At 43.0% G+C, this 16,811-nt stretch overlaps 1 protein-coding gene across 2 annotated transcripts in view; it reads right to left on the bottom strand.

Annotated features, from left to right (window-relative positions):
• The window catches only part of TGFBR3 (transforming growth factor beta receptor 3), a 212,848-nt gene extending 212,190 nt beyond the window's left edge, over positions 1 to 658 (bottom strand). Inside the window, exon 1 of one of the 2 annotated variants that reach the window (XM_074266257.1) lies at positions 384 to 658. The gene's annotated coding sequence lies outside the window, so the exon portion shown is untranslated. The remainder of the gene's footprint in view (positions 1 to 383) is intronic. The other variant, XM_074266258.1, reaches the window with a different exon arrangement.
• Between the last annotated feature and the right edge of the window lie 16,153 nt (positions 659 to 16,811).

Below are 16,811 nucleotides of genomic sequence, written 5' to 3'. Positions count from 1 at the left end.
GGGGGCGGCGGCCGGATCAGCCGCGGGGGTCCGAGAACCGCGCGCTGGAAAAGCGAGCGCCGAGAACGGCGCAAGCCCGCACCCCCAGCCCCGGGCAGCCGCCGCCAAGCAGCCGAGCGCGTCCCGGCTCCCCGGCTCCAATCCGCGCCCGGCCACGCAGGAGAAGCCCGGAGCTCCCGCGGTCCCCGCGAGCTCGCAGGACGCAGGCAGGCTTGAGTGTGAATCCAGCTGCCCCTGGGGGATCCGGGACCGGGGCGCAGGCAGTTAATCGTGCATCGCGAGGCATGCAGGCGCCGGCACCCCGGGACCCGCGGAGCCACTCCGCGAGCTGGAGGAGAAGGGGCGCGCGCGGGAGCCGGGGCCGGGGGCCGGCGGAGACGTACCTCGGACTGGATCTGTCACTGCCGGCCGCAGGAGCTGCAGCGCCGCGGAGTCCCAGCCGACCCGAGCCCGGCGGCAGCCCGCTCTCAGCTCAGCCCTACGACGCCACTGGCCCAAGCCTGGGGACGCTCACCTCCTACAGGGAGCCGCGGGAATCGCGCAGGAAGAAAGGCTCGGGCTGGCCCAGCGCCCCCCTTCAGTGCTCACGAGCAGAGGAGCGCCCCTCGCCAGCTGCCCCGCAGCCTTCGAGTCCCCCCATCGGGGCAGAGCAGAGCGCACACGCCCAGGCGGGGACACGCCACCTAAATCGGAGCGCGGGGTGGGGGCAGGGCGCTCCTCCTCCGCAGGGGGACGGGGGCTCCTCCTCTCTCCGGCCTCCTCCCTCCTCCCCGCCTCCTCTCTCCTCCCCCTCTTCCTCTAATGGATGAGCTCCCTGGGATCCCACCCGCAGCCCGAGCCCGGGAACTCTGCAGTCCCGAGGAGAGTCAGCCCCAGCCAGGACAGGGGGGCAGAGGCGAGGGGCCGGCTTGTGGGGAGCGGTTTCCAAGAGAGACCAGAGAAAAGGAACCCCCCACCCCCATCCCTCCCGCCAGACTTTGGCCACAACTTTTGCACGAAATGCGTATTTTCCTGCACCAAGAGATTCACTAACCTTGGTCTCCCCCGAGGCAACCCCAGGACGTAGCCCACGCTTGGCCCAACCCTACTCCCATCGGATATGTTTACACACGCCGGATCCTTCCGAACTGCAGGCTACAACTTTTGGGGGCTGGTGTTTGTGCCCTCCGCCTTTAGGTTGAACAGAAACGAAAAATCTTCCTGAAATCAGTAGCAGCCTTTACCCACCCCATCCCCCAAGCTCCCACCCCCCAACCCGCGGAGAAATGGAGACGGGGGCAAAAGAGGGAGCTTCCCTCCAGCTCTTCAATCCAATCACCAAAACGAAAAAGGGGGGGAACCGAATCTGTAAAACTTGAACTTGATCGTGGGACTTGGGGGGGGAGGGGAAGAGGAAGGGGAATCCATCCATCAGCAGGACCTTTTTATTTAAAAATACCTACTAGGTGCCAAACACTCTGCTGAGAGGAGAGGGACAAAGACTGAAATGGAACAACCCTTTACCCATCCCACATCTGTACAGGTGGCACTACGGATGGCAATGAGAGCCATGACTTGCAGGTGGCATAAAGGCATAGTGAACGGAGTTTGAGAGGGGGAATCTGGAAGGCTCCAGAATTCTGTCGGTCAGGAGGCAGACAACCTAATTTACTTCGAGGCAGGCTCTATACTAATCTCCGAGATAAAGAAACAGTTCCTGCCCTCAAGGAGCTTACATAGATACAGGGACTCTGGCCTTTTGGCCAGAATACCGAGGGGGCAAATTCTATCCCACACTTCCAAGCTAACCTCTGACTACAAATATATTTCAAAGTTTTGCAAACTTTAAGAACACACATGAGTGACTAGACAAATACGATGAAACTCGAAAAGCACAAAGTTAGTGAGCCCAACAAGTCCATATCCAAGGAGTATTTGTTAAGTGTCCAGGGACTGGCATCCTGTTTGGCAGAGACAACAGGAGAGACAAAGTGAAACAATCCCTGCCTTCCAGAAGCTGATATTCTGTTGGGGGGGAAGGGAACATAAGTAGGACTGTGTCTATCAAATAATTATTCATGTTCTTTATGTTGATACTCTAACTAGGGAGGAGAGGCTTCAGAACTAGGCCTTTTATATGTTGAAGGATAGGGAGAGTGCCTGTTTTGTTTTTTAACTACCAGATGTTTTTTGTAAGAACTGAACAGGAAGTATTTTTCAGTCTTCTTCCTTTGCAAATAGGGAAATTCTTCTTCATTTGACTCCCATTTATAAATGCTAAAAAAAAAAAAATAAAAATCAGAAGTTTTTAAAAATCCTTATTAGTCATCCAATATTTTTGTTACCCTCAATATTTACAAATTATGTAGGATGTTTTAAATTCCTCCCCTCCCCACCTTCCATCATCAAATATGAAATGAGCCTTCAAGCCCCCAAGCTGTCAAAAAAAAAAGGTTTCAAGTGCAAACGAGGAAGAGCTTTCCTCTGTCTAAACATTTGGTATGAACAGTGACTGTCATATTTGGATTTATCAATCATGTCAGAGCTTGGGAAGAAAACACTTGTGGAAAAGCAAAGAAGGGGAAAGAGGAAAGTTAGAGAAATCTCATATGTGAATGACCTTGAAAGGTTGGGGTTTTGTTTAATAGTATTGTTCCTGACTTATCTATATCAGATTTATTGCTGTCTTGGGGAAGGAACAGAGTAGGGACAGTGGGAAAAAAATGGAAATCAAGATCTTATAAAAGTAAATATCAAAACCAAATAGTTTTTAAAAGAAAGGGGGAGGGGAGGAAGGAAGGAAGGAGGAAGAGAAGGGAAAGAGGAGAGAAAGAGAAAAGAAATAAGAGAAAAAAGAAAAGAGAAAAGAATGAAATGAAGGAATGAAGAGAGAAAAAGAAACAAGGAAGGAAGGAAGGAAGGAAGGAAGGAAGGAAGGAAGGAAGGAAGGAAGGAAGAAAAAAGGAAGGAAGGAAGAAAGAAGAAGAAAGGAAGAAAGAGAAAGAAAGGAAGAAAGAAAAAAAGAAAGAAGGAAAGGAAGAAAGAAAGTAAGAAAGAAAAGAAAAGAAAGTTCAGAATTTCATCCTTACCCAGAAACCCTGATTCTCCAGTGAGAATTTCAGGAGCCTCTAGAGATGAAAGGGACTTTAGAGATCCAACCTCTCCCTACCTGAAGCATAAATCCTTTCTGCAACATTTCAGATGAAGAGGGATAAACCTGAAGACTTCCATTGCCAAAAAAAAATCCATTCAAAGCAAGACAAGGCAGCAAGTATGTATTAAGTGTGTGCCCTGTGCCAAACAAGCTTAATAATACAAGAAAAAAGAAACAGTCCTGGCCCTCAAGAAGCTTACATTATAATGAAGAAAACTAACACATAAAAAGAGAGTTGAAGGAATGGGCAGTTATTAATGAAATGATATACAGGTGAAGGAGAGGTAATAGAAGAGAAGTATAATAGTAGAGAAGATAGAAGATATGGGACCTCAGAAATCACTCCTTTCTACCATATGTAAAGGGCTAAAACTCTGAATTAATGCACTGAGGTCAGACAACCAAACATTTAAAGCTAACTACCAATTGGACAATACTCTATTAGCATATGCTTGGAAAATGGCCCTTCCCACTGTTCTGTGCTGGTTCAATCTTTTAGTGATACAGAGAATTGTGGGAAGGATTAGTGGGTGGAGTAAGACAACCCAGAGTCACTTTTGTCGGTAGAGGAAGAAGTGAGGTCATGAGATCCTGTGCCCATCCAATTCAACTCTACCCCTAAAGACTAAGAATAAAGACCAAGGACTTTTGCTTATCCTGACTCCGGCTGATTCTAAGGTATCCAGGGTGCTGACTTAGTCTTCACATTTAGTGCCTAACTTGTGGACCAAGGAGCCTAATTTCACTTAAGAAGTCCCCCAGTGACCAGGAAAAAGGGGAGTATTTTAATAGACAAACAGGGAACTTACTTTGTTAAGGGCTAAACTAGTAATCTTTTTCTAGCTGATATGGGGCAGATATTAGGAAAAGATTCTCCCCCATCCCCAGCCCTATCCCCTTGGGCACATTAGAATGCACGTCCCCTTGGTTCTTAAAGGAAGAAGAAATAGAAGCAGATAATTGGAAACTAGTAGGAGATTAACTATGTGATTACTGCAATGATAAAAGTCCTCATTCAATTTCCAAGGAAACATTCTATATGTACAACATAATACAATTGGCCTTAAAGAATACTGCAAGTTATAGAAAAAAAGAAAAATTCTAAGAACAGCCAGATCAGGAAGTGTGAGGAAAAAGAGGAAGACAAAGAACAGATTAATGATAATATCACCAGAGGGCAGAGATTTAAATGAAGTTGAAGGGCCTGGTGATTTTCACTCTCACAAGGCAGGTTCAACCCCACCTAAACCAGAACTGGTTCTTGACACTCTTCATCAACTTTGGGGGTGGAGGGAGAAGGAGTACTGGGAAGGTCAGTGATACCACCAGCACCTCCACCACCCCCACCCCCCAGCAATCACCCTCTCCTATGACTAGATTGCAAACAGCTCTACTTAAAGCCACAGAAGAAGGCAGGATTTAGCTGATTTGAAAATAGGAATGTATCCTGTGATTCAACAATTTAATTCTTCAAGTCAAGAAAGTAGAAGATTCACTCCTTTTGATATAGAAATCCTCAAAGACCTGAAAAAGGCATGCACTCTTTGTGGGGCTACATCAGCTTATGTTAAGATGTTATTACAGAATTTGGCTTATGAAGTCTTAACCCCTAGGGACTGGAAATCTATAGCAAGGACATGCTTAGAACTTGGACAAAACTTGTTGTGGCTTTCCAAATATAGTGAGTTCTGTAGGATACAAACCCAACAAAATAGTCATAGTGGAGTTAATACTTCAATCACCTGTGACCAACTAACAAGTGTTAATTACCCCAAAGCAGCATATGAGCAAATTGCTGCTGCTGCTATCAAAGCATGGGCTTTTCTCCCCAGTAAAAACAACAAGGGTGAGGCCTTCACAAAAATTGCACAAGGGCCAAATGAACCCTTTGCTGATTTTGTGGGACGTTTGCAGACAGCAGCCATACTACTAATGGTGAAAATGTAGTAACAGAAATTATGGTAAGGCAACTTGCTAAAGAAAATGCTAATGAGGGTTGTAGAAGGATTATACTAGGACTAGGTAAGGATGCCCCTTTAGAGGAGATCATAAGATGCTGTGCCACAGTAGGCACAAATACTTTTAATAGCCAGGCTATGATGCAGACTTCCCAAGATCTGAACATGGGAAGACAGGGTCCCTTGTAGTTCTCTAGGGTTACCTGTGGCCATGTAGGTCATGACTGTCCTATGTTCTAAATCAAAAGAAAGGGGGAGATGTTAGGATTACTAGGTGAGAACTCAGGTTGTCTGGACAGTGACAAGGTGAGAATTCAGGTTGTCTGGACAATTACAAGGTGAGAACTCAGGTTGACTTGACAGTTCTCTGGCTCAGACCTGTAAAGGGAGTTTACACCTTAGGAATCCTAAAAGGAGCAAGCTCATTGGTTGAAGTGGTTCTTCCCAGAAGCCCTTGCATTATTCCACGCCCATTCTCTGGGAGGATAAAAGAGGCAACATTGGGCCTGGAGAGCAGTCTGCCTGGGGAAGGACAAGAGCTGGAGGAGATTCAGAGCCAGGATCCAAGAAGAAGTCTCTGCATTACATCAGGCCTGACGGGGCTCTCTGCAGGAAGGGAAGAAGGACCGAGGCCTCGGGATCCCGCCTCGGGATCCCACCTCGGCTGGCAGAAGCCGGCCTTTACCTTCATTGCGCCATGGGTGGCTTTCGTGCGAGCCCCTGACTCGCGCGCGTGTTAGACTCCTTGGTCCGTGTTGCCTCCTCCATCCTCCCAGAGAATGGGCGTGGGATAATGCAAGGGCTTCTGGGAAGAACCACCCCAGCCAATGAGCTTGCTCCTTCTAGGATTCCTAAGGTCCAAGCCAGAGAACTGTCAAGTCAACCTGAGTTCTCACCTTGTAATTGTCCAGACAACCTGAATTCTCACCTAGTAATCCTAACACCTTGTGACAAGGGACTTCCAGAGAGACTCATCAACACTTTCAATGTTGTAAAGTAGGGCATCTGAAAGCTCAATGTTGGCATTGAGACAATGAGAAAACAGGGTGGGAGAAAAAGACCCAAAACTCCATGTCCAAAATGCAAAGAGGCTTCCATTGGGCATCAGAATGTAGACTGATTCAGGGAAACAGGATGAGGGTCCCAGCCCTGGGCCCCAAGGCAAAAAGTATTGGGGGATGATAGCAGCCGATGCTTTACCCAGAGAGTGCCTAGAAGTGCAGTACCCAGATGTGACCAATTAGCCAGGAAGCTATCTAATGGGAGAAAAGGATTTCACAATCAATTAGCCAGGAAGCAACCTGATGGGAGAAAGGGATTACAATTGGGGAGAAAAGAGTTGTATGCAGCTGGGACAACTGAGATACCACCTAAAGAGGTGAAATCTGTTCCTCTCCAGCCTATGGATACCTTGCTTCCAGGCACAGTAGGCTTGACCATTTCACCTCCTGAGAGTGCTTACAAAACAATGTTCATTCATACACTAATGTGGGAAACTGGGGAATGTGTAGATAATATCCCAGTCACTAATACAGGTAAACAATGTGTGACATCAACCAGGAGAAGTAGTAGCATCAGGTTTACTAATACAGACTCCTAATAAGCAATCTGGTGATAGTTGCCCAGATTCTGACTCCAAGCAACAAAATCCAAGAATATACTTCACAGCAGCTGTGACAGATGATCAACCTATGCTCACTATCTATATAAATGGCATACCATTAGAAGGATTGGTAGACACTGGTGCAGATTGTACAGTCATTAGAGGTGCCAAATGGCCCAGTCCTGGCCAAAGATTAAGGCAGACATGGTTTATAACCCACCAGAAGGGCAGTGTCCAGTGCAAGCAGCTCCACTGTCTTTAGATAATTACCAGGTGATGTGGAGAGACCCAGAAAGTGATGAATGGAAGGGACCAGATAGGTTAACTGCTTGGGGGAGAGGGTTTGCTTGTATCTTCACAGATGGAAAAGGAATCAGATAGGTGCCAACGAGCCATATTCGCTTTGTCCTCGGAAAGAGACGGAGCAGAAACTTGAAATGAAAGAGAAGACCCAAGAAACATTGAGTGCTTCCGTTGCTGACTATGCCCACCACTGAAAGAGCCTGGCAGTTATGGTATTTGTAGTACTTGAAAACCCTCAGGAATCATTGGATTCTCTGAGACATGTTAAGACTGTTATAGGACTTGAAAACCCTCGGGAATCATTGGATTCTCTGAGACATGATAAGACTCTTGTAGGACTGGAAAACCCTCAGGAATCATTGGATTCTCTGAGACATGATAAGACTGTTGTAGGACTTGAAAACCCTGAGGAATCATAGGATTCTCTGAGAAATGATAAGACTGTTGCAGGACTTCAAAATCTGCAGGAATCATTGGATTCCTTGACACAAGAAGCAATGGACAATAGATTGGTTTTGGACTATCTCTTAGCTGCTGAAGGAGGTGTATGTGTGACTGTTGTTTACATATGCTCCTTCTAGGGCTTCTGGAAATCTTTTACAACACCATTGTTTGTTTGTTTGTTTGTTTGTTTGTTTGTTTGTTATATCACTACTTGCATGTATAACTCATGTTTGTTACACCACATTGGGCCTGCACCAGCTGTGGGAAGAGTCATCACTAATAGCCTATGCGTTATTGCTATGTGCTTGTGTAATACCTCCCATACAGATGGGTTTGTGCATACCTGTTTCTAATAAGACCATTCAGCCCAGAAACCCACTAGCAATCCCCACTTCCCTTTGGTGCTTTACACTTCCCTTCCTGAGAAATGGGGGTGGGGGGAGATGATCACCTCCTTTTTGGTGTTTTCACCTCCTTTCCTGAGAAGTTGGGGGGTGATCACACTCCTTTTTGGGGTTCTCATATCCCTGAGAAGTCAGGGATGGCGTGACCACCTGTGTTCTAAAACAAAAGAAAGCAGGAGATGTGAAGGGCTGAAACTCTGAGTTGATGCTCTGAGATCTGACAACTGAGCACTTAAGGCTAATCACCAATCGGACAATACTCTATAAGAATATGCTTGGAAAATGGCCCTTCCCACTATTCTGTGCTGGTTCAATCTTTTGGTTTATACAGAGAATTATGGGAAGGATTAGGGGAGTGGAGTAAGACAAGCCAGAGTCACTTTTAGCAGTAAATGAAGAGGAGAGGTTGTGCGTCCATCCAATTCACTTCTACCCCTAAAGACCAAGCATAAAGACCAAGGTCTTTTGCTTATCCTGATTCCAGCTGATTCTAAGGTATCCAAGATGCTAACTTGGTCATCACTACCATGCATCCCTTCAACATGCCCAACCAGTAAGTGATGTACTTTAAGACCTCCACTAATAGGGAAATCACTATCTTTCAAGTTAATCTATTTTGTTTTTGGATAGTTATTAATAAAATTATCATCACGAGGAGTCAGGCAATAGCATTTATAAAGGACTGAGCTCATTCCCCAAATGGAGAGGCCTCAAAAGGAATTTGCCAATGAGAAAAGAGGGGCAGAGGGAAGGATATAATAGGGTAAGAAAGTCTCAAGAGTTGAGGATAGGAAGGATAAAAGAGAGCTATTGTAAGAACTGGCCAACCTTGAAGTCAGGAAAATTGAGATCAAGGCCAGAATCCGACATATATTAGCTTTATGGCCTTGAGTAAGTCACTTAAATTTTTAGTTTCCCTAAGTAATTCTCTAAGACCAGAAAATAAAGCTATTCACCTGTATTTGTGAAAAGTTTTCAATCCAAAGTTTCCATCTCAACTTAATTTAGAACCACATGAAAAACTTTTTTTGATCCCAAACAAATAAAAACATCCAATAAAATGCAAAACTATTGAAAATGTTGCAGAGACACCTTAAGTTCAGTTCAATTAAATGACCCAGTCACATTTTCACTAAGGTGTCACAAGAAAGAGACATTGAAATGTAAATAGAAGATGCAAAATAAACATTAGAAGAATTTACTGCAAGTGAAGGGGCAAAGATTGTGAATTTTTTTTCTAGGGCACAGACTACATTCCTCCCTTAGAAGTGTATTTGACTGATTTTAGAATGATCTACAATAGCCTGGGTGAAGGATCTTATTCAGGGATCTGGCTTGTTGAATGGAGAGATTAAACTCTTCAAACTTTGTACAAGAAAGATGGCAATGCTTAAAGGGAGGTGAAGAGGAGAAACTTCTACCTCTCTATGGCCAGAGATGGTTATTCTACCTGAGAGAGCTCAGTACCATTCCAAGGGAAAATGGGCTCCCAAATGAAGGGGTTCTCCCCCTTCCTCCATTATTCAGTAACTTCTCTTCCTTTGAGATTCATCATATTCCCTTTTACCACCCAACCTGATCAATGTTTACAGACCCCCAGGTCATTCCCCTTACTTCCTCTCCAAGTCCTGCCCTCATACTAGGGGATTTCAACATACTTATTGATTCTCTGTCAAATACCCTAACCGTTCAGTTCCTCAACCCACTCATCTCCCATGAGCTTCTCCTCCCAACTCACCTCAGCCCCACACAAAGATGGCCATACTCTTGATCTTGCCATCAACCACACCTCCACATTCAGAAATTCTATAATCCTTTTATCAGATTATAATCTATTGACTTTTTTTTTTTACCTCTCCTTCTCTTACTTTTTGTCCACACCATGACTTCCATTCCCTTCACCCCTTGATTCTCTCCCGGGCCATGTCCCCTGGACTGGCTTTTTTCCTCCCCATCTTCAGTTCTTAGTGAACTAACTCAATTTCACACTTTCTTAAATCCTTAACCCCCTTATCCTATCGCCATGTACACCCAGCTAAACCTCAGTCTTGGATCACTGTCACCATTCACTTTTATACCCATACTTCTGAACCAAGGTAAGGAATTACCATACTATGTCCACCACAAATTTATGTTACATAACACACGTGTGTCTCAGTACCATTCTACTTGAAGCTTGTGAGCACTCTTCCATTTTACTTTAAGCTTGTGTCTACTCTTCCCCTCACCAGTTTGGTGTATATTTATAAAATTATACCCCAAGTTTGGGGGGGAATCCTTTGTAACTACTTATTTGTTTTTTCTTATGCCATTTCTGTGAATGCCTTTACTACTTGTCTCCTAGCTGATAATTAAAGTGAAGCATACCAATAGGGGCTCTTGAGCTAGTGTTAGAAGTATATCTATCCAAACACTGTACACAACATTGTCTGATGATCTACTATGAATTTAGCTCTTCTCAGCAATAGTGATACAAGTATAGAGGAAGGATTTATGAAGGAAAATGCTATCCATAGCCAGATAAAGTAGTGATAGACTCTGAATGCAGATTGAAGCATATTTTTTCACTTACCTTATTCTTTTTCATGGTTTTTTCCTTTTGATCTGTTTCTTCTTTCATATCTGTGTCTAACATGGAAATATTTTATGTGATAGTGCATGTATAAACTATTATCAAACTGCCTACCATCTTTAGAAGAGGGGAGGGAAAGGATGGAAGGAGGGAGAAAAATTTGGAACTCAAAATCTTGTAAAATGAATGCTCAAAATTTTCTTGATGTGTAACTGGAAAAATAAAATAATATTTAATAAAATAACAAATAAATAAACAAGGAGTATGATCTCTCCCAGAACCTAGGGAAGAGGAGTAGTCACCTTCTGGGAACCCAACCTGCCAGTTCCAATACAGTTGGGGGAAATGAAGCCTACCTCGTTGTTACGTAGATCATAATTTACCCCCCCCCAAAAAAATTTTTTTTAATTAATCCACTATCTTCAACATAAAGAAAAGCCAACTCACTTCCAGTTGATCAATGATGGACAGAGGTAGCTACACCCAGAGAAGGAACACTGGGAAGTGAATGTAAATTGTTAGCACTACTGTCTATCTACCCAGGTTACTTATACCTTTGGAATCTAATACTTAATGTGCAACAAGAAAATGGTATTTACACACATATATTGTATCTAGGTTATATTGTAACACATGTAAAATGTATGGGATTGCCTGTCATCTAGGGGAGGGAGTAGAGGGAGGGGGGGATAATTTGGAAAAATGAATACAAGGGATAATATTATAAAAAAAATTACTCATGGATATATACTGTGGGAAAAAATTCTAAATAAAAAAAAATTAATCCACCATTCTTGCTTCAGATCTTTTTTATATTAGCCTCAGATCAACCAGAGTTTGGAGAGCTTCCCCTACTCCAATTTTTACTGTTCTCTTGTGGTTTTTTCCCCAAGAAAAGATATTATCCCATGATTTCATTTATAGGGTTCCAGATATAAACACACCATATAAAATGTGAAAAGTCTAAATGCTGGGCCTTAAAGCGAATCTCTCATAATGTGTTAACAGTAAAATTGAAAGATTTCAAGGAGGGATGAGGGACCAGCTCCTTTCATTAATTTTTTTCAGTAAAGGAGTGCTTTGGAAAATGGAGTATTTATCAAAATAACAGAAAAGCCTCTTTTTGGGTTAAGTTTTTTGGTTTTTTGATTGGTCAGTGCCTACCCCTAGCTTGGATAATTTTACCCACTGCTTCCCATACAATGGACTTGAACTTTTAGCAACTGAAATATGTTCAGGTGATTTACCCAAGTTTATGCTAATCACACTCAGGTATTCTTTCCACAGGTGTGGGCTCACACACCCTTGACTCTCTGCCCTACCCCTCACCCCAGGCTTAGCAATAATCTGTGACTCATAGCAGGCAGCCTCAGCCTGCTTCTAATTACCCAGGCAACTGGGGAACAGTTTGAGAACACTGGGTCAGATACAATACTGGATCCCACAGGCAGGTTGTGGGAATGTAAGAACGTGACTGAAAGTCTTGGAAGGTTCGGCCTCCCCAAAGGTTTCCATGGGAGAGATGAAGTAGCTCAGCAGCTGCTTGGCTGTTAGATACTTTTTTAAAAAGCTAGTTTGACAACTTTGAAAGATGTAAGAATGATCAATTCCATGACCATTTATGATTCCAGAAGACAGGTGAAAAAACAATGCTACCTACCTCCAGACAGAGAGGTAACCACTCAGATCATGGAAAGAATGAATGAATGAATAAATGAACAGAGACCAGAACGAAAGAAGGGAGGAAAGGAGGAAAGAAGGAAAGAGGAAGGAAGGAAGGAAGGAAGGAAGGAAGGAAGGAAGGAAGGAAGGAAGGAAGGAAGGAAGGAAGGAAGGAAGGAAGGAAGGAAGGAAGGAAGGAAGGAAGGAAGGAAGGAAGGAAGGAAGGAAGGAAGGAAGGAAGGAAGGAAGGAAGGAAGGAAGGAAGGAAGGAAGGAAGGAAGGAAGGAAGGAAGGAAGGAAGGAAGGAAGGAAGGAAGGAAGGAAGGAAGGAAGGAAGGAAGGAAGGAAGGAAGGAAGGAAGGAAGGAAGGAAGGAAGGAAGGAAGGAAGGAAGGAAGGAAGGAAGGAAGGAAGGAAGGAAGGAAGGAAGGGAAGGAGGGATCTCTCCCCCCAAAAATAAAGGGGAAACAGTTAGTTTGAGCTCCCAGGATCAGAGATTTAAAGCAGGACAGGATAGAATCTCAGATGTCAGATTTGGAAAGGACTTCCAAAGCATACAAAATGAGAATCTTCCTCTACAATATACCCAACAAATTGTTATCCAAGCTTTGTGGAAAATCTCTAATAAAGGAAAACCTACTGTCTCTGGGCACTGGCCATTCCACTGTGGAACAGCTGTAATTATCAAGACAGTTTTTTTCATTGATATCAAGTTCAATCTGCCTCTTTGAACTTTCTAACTATTGTTCCATGGAGGCCATCCAGGCCCACCCCTTCTAATATACAAATTGTGAATGTTTATAATTTGGGGTTTTTTTCATATTTTGCCAAAAATAGAGCACATTGCCTGAACAATGACTTCTGGCAGAGGTAGATAAGCATGGTGTCCTACTAATAGAATTACCTATTTCATTATTAATTCAATCAGAAGAGGCCATATTTAGATTTTAAAATATATTCTTTGAGATCTTATTGCCAAGCAGTTCTCACTTGGAATTTTTGTGGATATCTTAGTTCCTCATTCATTTCCTTCATAACTCAATTCAAAAACATATTCTCTGTGAGGATTTTTTATGATTCCTCTAGTTTAAGCTCCCCTAGTATAAGCTAAATTAGCTTATATTTATTTTATACATACATTTTATAGTTATTCAGCTGAAGGCCAATGTAGTATAGTGTTCTTAGAACTGTATTCTTTTGACAACTATAAATAATGTTTTTCGTGCATCATTTCAATTGTGTTCAACTAACACTTCATGACCCCATTTGTGGTTTTCTTGGCAGAGAAACTGGCATGGTGCCATTTCTTCTCCGCTCATTTTACAGGTGAGGAAACTGAGGCAAACAGGGTTAAGTGACTTTCCCAGGATTCCACAGCCAGTAAGGTTATATTTAAACTCAGATTTTCCTGACTCCAGGCCCAGCACTCTATGCACCACACCACCAAGCTACTCCATAGATTGTATGGCTGTGGACAAATAATTTTAACTTCTTTGTTATCCAGATACCTCTTTTAGAATATCTGCAGAACTACTTAAAACAATTAACAATTTTAGCAAAGTTACAGAACCTAAATAAAATAAATCCACATAAATCATTGGCCTTTCTATATTATCAACAAAATCAGGAGCAAGAGATAGGAAGAGAAATCTATCTCTTGCTCCTGAAATCTCATTTAAAATAACCATAGAAAGGATATAAAATAAACTCACACAAATCATCAGCATTTCTATATTTTACCAAAAAAGCCCAGCAATAAATGATACAAAGAAAAATTCCATTTAAAATAACTGTAGACAAAATAAAATGTTTATGTGTTTACCTGCTAAGACAAAGCCAGGACTTGTATGAACATAATTACAAAACATTTTTAACACAAATAAAGTTATATCTAAATAACAGAAAAAATACCAATTGTTTATGGGTAGGTAAAAGTAATATAATTAAAATGATAATGTTACCTAAATCAGTCCACTTATTCAGTTCCATATCAATCAAATTGCCAAAAGTTACTAAAAATAGAGCTAGAAAAATAATAATTCATCTGAAAAAAAGAAAAGGTCAAGAATATCAGGGGAATTGATTTTAAAAAGTACAAAGCAAGAGGACCAGCTGTACCAGATTTAAAACAATATTATAAAGGAGTGGTCATCAAAACCATTTGTTACTGGCTAAGAAATAGATTAGTAGATAGATGAAATAGGTTAGGTTCACAAGACACACTAGCCAATAACTACAATAATCTACTGTTCGATAACGACTTCTGGGATAAGAACTCACCATCTGACGAAAATTGGTGGGAAAACTGGAAAATAGTATAGCAGGAACTAGACATAGCCCAGTATCTTACATTCTATACCAAGATAAGATCGAAAAAAGGACTCATGATTTATACATAAAGATTGATATTATAAATAAATTCGGAGGCAAGGGATAATTTACCTGTCGGATCTGTGGAAAAGGGAGGAATTTATGGCCAAAGAAAAACTTGAGAATTGTAATGCAATTGTGAAATGAAAAGTGGATCATTTTTATTTATTAAATTTAAGAGATTTTGCACAAAAGCCAAAATTAAAAGGGAAGTACAGCCAGTGTTTCTGATAAAGACCTCTTTCTAAAATACATAGAGAACCGAGTCAAAATTTTAAGAATAGAAGTCATAAAGTGGTCAAAAGACATGAGCAGAGAATTTTCAGATTAAAAAAATTAAAACTGTTAATTAAAAATTAAAACTGTAATTTCAGATAAAAAAATTTTTAAAAAATTAAATTTTTTCAAATATTCATTTGAAAAAAATGCTCTAAATCAGTATTGATCGGGGAAATGCAAATTAAGACAACTGAGGTACCACTTCACACCTGTCAGATTGGCTAAAATGAGAGGAAACGGATAATGACGAATATTGGAGGGGCTGTGGGAAAACTGGGACACTGATGCATTGTTGGTGGAGTTGTGAAAGAATCCAACCATTCTGGAGAGCGATTTAGCTCTACACCCAATGGGCTATCAAACTAAGCAGACCCTTTGACCAGCAGTGTTTCTACTGGACTTATATCCCAAAGAGATCTTAAAGGAGGGAAATCGACACGTAAATCAGAATGTCTGCAGCAGCCCTTTTTTAGTGGCAAGCAGCTGGAGCCGAGTAGACGCCCATCAAGAACAATGGCTGAGTAAGGGACCGTATGGGAATGTAACGGAATAGTACTGTTCTGTAACGCACTGACTGCCTCTTTTATTTCTCCCTTTCGGCGAAAACCCTAGAAGGAGGAATAGCTGGGAGAAATCAAAGGGAATCAATGAACATAGAGGTCACTTATTCTCCTTCAGAAAGGAATAAACCTTCACGTATGCTGGGTTATTAGTCTGGGGGAGGGGAGGGTTGGCAGGGAGGGAGGAAACAATTCGGAACATGAGATAGAGATTATATATGTTAATACAATAATGTAAACAAGATTCAGCGTTTTAATTTACTTCTGGGAGTGGAAAGCCGAGAGGACCTTCCGGCGCCTTTGCAGGACCCTTCATTAGCCGTGCTTCCTTCCCCTTCTATTAATATTACATAACGAGACAGTCAAGTTCCATTTTGTTCTGTTGTTGGAGGCGACAGGGGCTGGGGGCCCGAAGCGTCTGAGGCTGGATGTGACCGCCATTTTTGCTGCCTCGGGGTCGGCGCCCCCCAGCAGCCCCGGGTGGTTCCCGCCTCTCTCCCCGCCTTCCTTCAGCGTGGGCCCATTCCGCCGCCGCTCGGCTCGTCCCCTCCACTACCTGAGCACCGGTGAGGTCCGGGGTAAAACAAAGGGCCCGGCTTCCCACCATGAGGGGTTCAGGCAGGAGTGTGAGTTACTTCCCCTCCCCCATTTGGAGGATTTCCCGCCAACAAAGCGAGGAAGGGGAAGAAGAAAGCGGAAGAAACCAAATTAAAATCTTGCCCGTAGCCCGATCTGGCGAAGTCATCCTGGCACGAGCCCCGGGCACACACGCGCGTGGCGCCAGGTTCCCCGTGGGATGTGGAGGAGACCCACCCGCGGCCTCCTTCCTAAATTTAGTTTGGCGCTTTGGGGAAGCACGTGGGGCGCAGGGGCACGTGACCCTCCAGCACGTGACCCTCCGCGCAGGGGCACGTGACCCTCCGCGCAGGGGCACGTGACCCTCCGCACAGGCCGAATTCCTCCTGTTCCCTCCGCGGAGCGGCAGGGACTCGGAAAGCTCTCTGAATTGGTTCCCAGGTGAGAACTGAACTCGAACCGTTGCAAATAGATCCCATCATTAATTTTTATTGCATTAAATTTAAAAGATGTTGCACAAGACAAAGCCAAAATTAAAAGGGAAGTACAGCCAGTGTTTCTGATAAAGACCTCTTTATAAAATACATAGAGAATCGAATCAAAATTTTAGGAATTGAGGCCATAAAGTGGTCAAAAGGCGGAGCAGACAATTTTCAGACGAAAAAATTAAAGCCATTTATACTCATGTGAAAAAATGCTCCAAACCAATATTGATCAAGAGAAATATAAATTTCCCTTGGGCTCCAAAGGAAGGCTGTGAGAAGGTATCCCGCCGTCTTCTTTGCTGGGGGGGAGGGGGGTCTATGGGTGTCTAATCCTTCGTACCAGAATATATGGTCTTAAAAAAAAAAAAAAAAAAGACCATATGGTCTTCAAGGAGGACTACAACAAGCCCTGGAATTTGTCTTTTTTTATTTTTGTCATAAAACATATGCATAAGCCAGGGGG

The sequence above is a fragment of the Sminthopsis crassicaudata genome, chromosome 4 (genome assembly GCF_048593235.1).
Source record: "Sminthopsis crassicaudata isolate SCR6 chromosome 4, ASM4859323v1, whole genome shotgun sequence".
Lineage (NCBI taxonomy): Eukaryota > Metazoa > Chordata > Mammalia > Dasyuromorphia > Dasyuridae > Sminthopsis > Sminthopsis crassicaudata.
The sequence above is the reverse complement of the archived record's forward strand: the minus strand, read 5'-3'. Positions and strand labels throughout refer to the sequence as shown.